This window comes from Hemitrygon akajei, unplaced genomic scaffold, assembly GCF_048418815.1.
Source record: "Hemitrygon akajei unplaced genomic scaffold, sHemAka1.3 Scf000057, whole genome shotgun sequence".
Lineage (NCBI taxonomy): Eukaryota > Metazoa > Chordata > Chondrichthyes > Myliobatiformes > Dasyatidae > Hemitrygon > Hemitrygon akajei.
Genome location: NW_027331943.1, coordinates 3,923,054 through 3,930,346, shown reverse-complemented (window position 1 = coordinate 3,930,346; position 7,293 = coordinate 3,923,054). Strand labels below are relative to the sequence as shown.

At 45.2% G+C, this 7,293-nt stretch overlaps 1 protein-coding gene across 4 annotated transcripts in view; it reads left to right on the top strand.

Moving 5' to 3' along the window:
- Positions 1 to 1,118: 1,118 nt before the first annotated feature.
- The window catches only part of LOC140721488 (NACHT, LRR and PYD domains-containing protein 3-like), a 73,741-nt gene continuing 67,566 nt past the window's right edge, over positions 1,119 to 7,293 (top strand). For 3 of the 4 annotated variants that reach the window (XM_073036305.1, XM_073036303.1, XM_073036306.1), the window contains exons 1-2: positions 1,119 to 1,231; positions 5,716 to 5,889. The gene's annotated coding sequence lies outside the window, so the exon portion shown is untranslated. Of the gene's footprint in view, positions 1,237 to 5,715; positions 5,890 to 7,293 lie in introns of all 4 variants that reach the window. The other variant, XM_073036304.1, reaches the window with a different exon arrangement.

Genomic DNA, 7,293 nt, shown 5'->3' with positions numbered 1-7,293 from the left:
TGATATACATCAACCATCTTGTTTAACCTCTGTCCAGTCTGTGTCCCACCATCTCAATGATATATATCAACCATCTTGTTCAACCTCTGTCCAGTCTGTATCCCACCACCTCAATGATATATATCAACCATCTTGTTCAACCACATGTCCAACCTGTATCCAACCACCTCAATATGTATCAACCATCATGTTCAACCTCTGTCCAGTCTGTATGCCCTCATTTCAGTGATATATATATCAAACTTCTTGGCAATTTCTGATCAGGTTTTTATCGCATCAATAATTACAATTTTAGGTTCAACGTTACAAAATGGCGAAGTTTTAATCTTGACGAGCATTTAAAGTGAGTCTGTTATTGCATTTAATTTTTGTCAATTTTGGAGAGCCACTTTCTCTGTTGCCAGGGTAACAGCCCATGTGACTTGCAGGGAGTGGTGCACGTTTGTATCGCTCTCTGGTCACGGTCCCTCAGTGAGAGACAGCGGCCTCGGGAGCAGATGTAACAGATTGATAGTGGGGTGGGGAGGATTTTGTGAGCAGTGAATGTAACGACTATTAACTCTGTGTTGGAATGAAGACGAAACTAATGAATGTGGGCATTACATTTCTGCAACTTTGTTCAGGCCGTCACAAACATCCTGTAATCAGTCAATAATTGTGCATAATTTAAAGTAAAAGGAGAAAAAGCTGGAAACGTTCAGCAGATCGGGCAGCAACTTGGACAGTCCCAGTTCAGATACTGGGTCTTCCACAGTTACTCTTTCCACAAATCTAATCTGATGAAACGAGTTTCCAGCACTATTATTTCAATTTTATAGTAAAAGCATTTTATTCCTGTTAGCCTACAGGAAACGTGATGACCAGTTGTGCTGGGTAAGACCTGATTTAACAAAAAGATCATGATAAATTGAATCCGGTTCAGTTGCAGGGGACAATGTAAAACGTATCCCCCGTATCTGGTGACTCACGCCCAGGATTTCCAGCCTGATCATTGGTCCAGTCAGATGACCATCAGGTTCCCATTCTACCATAAGTTGACGCAGTGTTAGTTTTTGAACTCTGATTGGCCGAAACACTGCATCATATTACCGGTTGCAAGGAGTCCTGGGAGAGTTGCTGTTTGGACTGTAATCATTGAAACTACTACTGTCGCCTCATTGTGAATTATTTTGCCTCACTATCGGTGTTTATTAACGAGAAATAGCAGAGGATTTATTAAATGCAGCCTGAGGTAAGGTAAAGGCAAACATTACAATTTTAGTTTCAACGTTATAAAATAGCAGTGTGTTAATTTTATATCAAGTCACTTTACGGGAGACTGTCAGGGTAGCAATCTGTCAACTGAAGTTTAATTGAAGTTGGATAACGCAACAAGACAATGATCGAGAAGACAAGAGTAAATCAATAACAGAATAATTACCAAAGAAAATTAGAATGGCCTAGTCAAAGTCCTAACGTTAATCCCATAGGAAAGTTGCGGAATGGGCTGAAGCAGCAGTTCCGTCGAGGAATCCTACCTCGAAGCAGCAGTTCCGTCGAAGCAGTTTTGTAAGGCGGAATGACATAAAATTCCTCCAAGCCGATGTGCAGGAAGATCTATAGTTAACGGAAGCATTTGGTTGAAGTTATTGCTGTACGGGGGATTGGGAGCGCGGCCGGGGGGTGGGAGGGGGGGGGGGTTCACACCAATTAATGAAAGCCAAGGTTCACAGACTTATTTTGAACAAGTACATGCAATATTGAATGATGTTAATATTGTCATAACGAGACTCACAGCGTTTTAAATTGACTCTGTTGTTTACATTTTCGGTCACTTTTGGAGAGCCGCTTTCTGCATTGCCAGGATAACAGCCCATGTGACCGGTACGGAGTGGTAAACATTTTTATCGCGCTCTCGTCACCGTTGCTCAGTGAGAGTTAGTAGCGTCAGGAGCAGATGTAACAAACTGATAAAGGGGGTGGGGATGATGCTGTGAGCATTGACTGTGTGTACTGATTAATTCCTGTGTTGGAATGAAGAGAAAACTAATGATGATCCCTTTTCCCATCTGGTTCCATCTGCTCATTCCCCGCGCATCTTGTTTAACCTCTCTCAGACCTGTAACCCACCACCTCAATGATATATATAAACCATCTTGTTCAACCTCTGTCCATTCTGTATCCCACCACCTCAGTGATATATATCAACCATCTTGTTCAACCTCTGTCCATTCTGTATCCCACCACCTCAGTGATATATATCAACCATCTTGTTCAGCCCCTGTCCATTCTGTAACCCACCACCTCAATGACAGTCTGTATCGCATCAATAATTACAATTTTATTTTCAACATTACAAAATGGCGAAGTGTTAATCTTGACAACATTTAAAGTGAGTCTGTTATTTCATTTAATTTTTGTCATTTTTGGAGAGCCACTTTCTCTGTTGCCACGGTAACAGCCCATGTGACTTGCAGGGTGTGGTGCTCATTTTTATCGCTCTCTGTTCACGGTCCCTCAATGAGAGACATGGGCCTCGGGAGCAGATGTAACAGACTGATAGTGGGGTGGGGAGGATGTTATGAGCATTGACTTTATCGACGGATTTATCCCTGTGTTGGAATGAAGACAAAACTAATGAATGTGGGCATTACATTTGTGCAACTTTGTTCAGGCCGTCGCAAAGATCTTGTAATCAGTCAATAGTTGTGCATCATTTAAAGTAAAAAGAGAAAATGCTGAGACCGTTCAGCAGATCGGGAAGTAACTTGGACAATCCCAATTCAGATACTGGCTCTTCCACAGTTTCTCTTTCCACACGTCCTATCTGATGAAACAAGTTTTCCAGCAATACTATTTCAATTTTGTATCACAAGCATTTTATTCCTGTTAGCCTACACAATTGTGCTGGACAAGACCTCACTTAACAATAAGATAACGATAAATTGTGTTCAGTTTAGCTGCAGGAGACAATGTGAAACGTATCGCTTGTATCTGGTGACTCACGCCCAGGTTTTCCAGCCCGATCATTGGTCCAGTCAGATGATCATCAGCTTCCCGTTCTGCCATAGGTTGATTGAGTGTTAGTTTCTGAACTCTGATTGGCCGAAACACTGCATCATTTTATCGGTAGCAAGGAGTCCTAGAGTTGCGGTTTTGGCTGTAATCCTTAGTACTTATACAGATAGGACACGATGTTCCTCCTTCCAAATGAATCAGAAGTCTCGGGCATCTGGACATTGGTTGTGGGTACATCCCTGAATACACCACTTGCTGTGAGATGTGTGGACGATGTGCGAGGCTTCTGGCGTCGGTAAGGGACAGGTTCAGCTGTGTGACCCTGTGAGGCTGGGTCATGGGATATCATAGTTTTAGATCAAGTAAAATGGACCCGGGGGTCAACTTGCCCAGGTTTATGATGTGTTGAGCGAGTATTTCTGGTCTGTGGGATCATTGTTCAAACCGTTTAAACAAACCACAACTTTTCGCACTAAATTGTTCTGGTATCAATTTGCCTGTTGTTCCTGGGAATCTGTTCAGTGCAGTTGTTGCTAACAAGGTCCACATGAATAATCTCAAGAATGATCGGCTTTATGTATGAGGAGCATTTGATGGTTCTGGACCTGTGCTCAATGGAGTTCAGAGGGGCAGTGGGGGTGGTGGAGGGATGTATGTTTAAGTAAACCTACCGAATGCTGAAAAGCCTGGATACAGTGGACATGGAGAGGATGTTTCCATTAGACAGGGAGTCTGTGATCTGAGAGCACCGTCTTAGAATAAAGACGCCTGCTTTTAAAATTATGATGACAGACAGGCAGACAGACATACTTTATTGATCCAGAGGGAAACTGGATTTCGTTACAGCCGCACTAACCAAGAATAGAGTAGAAATACAGCAAAATAAAACTAGAAATAATTAATTAATTATAAGTAACTTATGCCAGGGGAAATAAGTCCAGGACCAGCCTATTGGCTCAGAGTGTCTAACTCTCCGAGGGAGGAGTTGCAAAGTTTGATAGCCACAGGCAGGAATGACTTCCTATGACGCTCAGTGTTACATCTCGGTGGAACGAGTCTCTGGCGGAATGTACTCCTGTACCTAACCAGTACATTATGGAGTGGATAGGAGACATTGCCCAAGATGGCATGCAACTTGGACAGCATTCTCTTTTGAGACACCACCGTCAGAAAGCCCCACAACATCACTGGCCTTACGAATGAGTTTGTTAATTCCGTTGGTGTCTGCTACCCTCAGCCTGCTGCCCCAGCACACAACAGCAAACATGATAACACTGGTAACCACAGCCTCGGAGAACATCCCCAGCATCGTCCGGCAGATGTTAAAGGACCTCAGTATCCTCAGGAAATAGAGACGGCTCTGACCCTTCTTCTAGACAGCCTCAGTGTTCTTTGACCAGTCCAGTTATTGTCAATTCGTATCCCCAGGTACTTGTAATACTCCACCATGTCCACACTGACCCTTTGGATGGAAACAGGGGTCACCGGTGCCTTAGCCCTCCTCAGGTCCACCACCAGCTCCTTAGTCTTTTTCACATTAAGCTGCAGATGATTCTGCTCGCACCATGTGACAAAGTTTCCCACCATAGCCCTGTACTCAGCCTCATCTCCCTTGCTGATGCATCCAACTATGGCAGAGTCATCAGAAAACTTCTGAAGATGGCAAGACTCTGTGTTGTAGTTGAAGTCCGAGGTGTAGATGGTGAAGAGAAAGGGAGACAGGACAGTTCGCTGTGGAGCCTCAGTGCTGCTGACCACTCTGTCTGACACACAGTGTTGCAAGAGCACGTACTGTGGTCTGCCAGTCAGGTAATCAATAATCCATGACACCAGGGAAACATCCACCTGCATCACTGTCAGCTTCTCACCCAGCAGAGCAGGGTGGATGGTGTTGAACGCACTGGAGAAGTCAAAAAACATGACCCTCACAGTACTCTCCGGCTTGTCCAGGTGGGCGTAGACACGGTTCAGCAGGTAGACAATGGGATCCTGAACTCCTAGTTGGGGCTGATAGGCGAACTGGAGGGGGTCTAAGTGTAGCCTAACCGTAGGCTGGAGCTGCTCTAGAACAAGTCTCTTCAGGGTCTTCATGATGTGAGAGGTCAATACCACTGGCCTGTAGTCATTGGAGCCACGGGGGGCGCGGCGTCCTCGGCACAGTGACGAGGCAGGACGTCTTCCACATCACAGGAACCCTCTGGAGACTCAGGCTCAGGTTGAATACATGGTGAAGTACTCCACATAGCTGGGGGGCACAGGCTTTGAGCACCCTGGGGCTGACACCATCCGGGCCTGCAGCCTTGCTTGAGAAAAATCTCTTCAGTTAAAGGACGGCTGCTGTGTGGAACCTGTTGCCGCAGATAGGGGTGGAGGCTGCCCTTTGCGTATATTTATGGCAGGTTTAAATATGTTCGTGATTGCTCAGTAGCTTCAGGGTTGCAGAATGAAGGCAGGAATATGGTGTTGGAATAAAAATCATGTTTGAATGGTGGAACAGACTCGATGGACTGAATCATCTAATTCTTCTCCTACATCTTGTGTCTGACCATAACTGAACGATGACTCCTTCGTATCCCATATCAGGCATTGGGAAGTACGAGGGGAAATTTCAGATTTGTTCTTTGAGATCGTTATATTTGTCTTCAACATTTAAACTTCGATGAACGGAAATATTTGTTTTCTCATTTGTATTGTTAATGTGCTTTATTATCTCTCTAGTTAAAGTGAGACCTGTGGTGAGAGATTTATTGGAAGAAAAACCCCAAATGGAAGCAAACCACGACTGAAGTCGAGGGAACAGCAACAAGTGAACCAGCCCAAAGACTGAGAGCACCGACTGCAGAGAAACCTTTTGACTCAGGGTTTCCATTGATTCAGTCAGGAGAAAGTCTGGTGAGTCTCATTTACTCAAACACTGGTCCTTTAGACATTACATATCTATACAAAGAAGGTAGGAAACAGTTGGAATGAGACTGAATGTGTCAGGTATGCCTCTGTCAGACCCAGCTGCAATCACTCCAAGTCTGGTAAGGTGTTGTCAGCAGCCCAGCTCTTTAAAGCCACTCACATTCTCTCAGTGTTTGCTCATTTCAAGCTTTTACATGAAGCAGTTTTTGGTCAGTTCTGAGTGGGGACCGGGAATGAGAGGGGTTTGTTATACTTACTGTCTTTCAGAAATGTAATTGCTTGAATTTAATTTGTGCCAACTTACTAACCATATCCTATACATTCTCAAACTAATTATCAATATACACGACAAGTAGGAATGGGTGTAACCCCGGGAACATCACTAACCACGAAACTCAAGTCCAAGAAACAGCTTCTCACCGTCAGCTTCTGCTTCCTAACAATCATCTGTTTGCAGACTCTGGGGCCCTGTAACAAACTCAATGTTAACAGCAAGATTAGACTGTAACTAACATAAAGAGGAACTTGCTGCTTCCTGTAAGGACGCGTATCATGTCTGATCCAAAGAGAAAGATCCTCCGTTGTTTACAACTTGATTTACCTCGAGACCCATCCTTCCCGGTACGCTGCGTCCGATACTCCGTAAGCCCCCAACCTCCCCCCACCCCGCCAATAGCCCCACACCCTTCCCATCGTTCACCCCACAATCGAACCCGTGGACAGATTCCCTTCACCCACATCCACACTCTCAACTTGGGTATCATAACTAACTGATCATACATTCCCGGCTCGGGCGCAAAACTGAAACCAGGCCTGCAGCACTGGCGACCCCGGACACCCCAGATGACTGGTTCAGTTCCGGCCCTTACCCACTGCAACCGACCTTCGATTTACACAAACCCGAGATCAGCCCTTCCTCACCGCCGTCCGATCAGGAGAACCGCTGGATTCAGCTGGGTTCGGCACTGTGCCCTGACCTGCAGGAGGTCCACACAGCGCCACCTGTGGCAAGATGTCGGACGGACAACACAGACCATTCGGGTGTCGGTTCATTCAGTGTGACACCCTCCAAACTTCACATTAACTCCATCCAACCGACTCTGGGCGAACTTCAACGAGCAAGAAATAAATCCCTGTCAGCGATCAGCTGTCTGAATAATTCGCTCACTGTCGGGGTGGTTTAAATTACCGGGAGACAAGGACAGCAGGGACGAGAGGTCTTCTGTTAACTGATACGAATCTGTGTTTCCCCTGCTGGCAATTCCTGTTTACAGTAGTTAAACTGTTGTTTATGAAAATGCTAAACAACGAGACACTGCACTGACCGAACCACCTCAAATCAGATCACCCTGGAAACTCTTCCCCAGAAACATTCTGGGTTTTGTGACC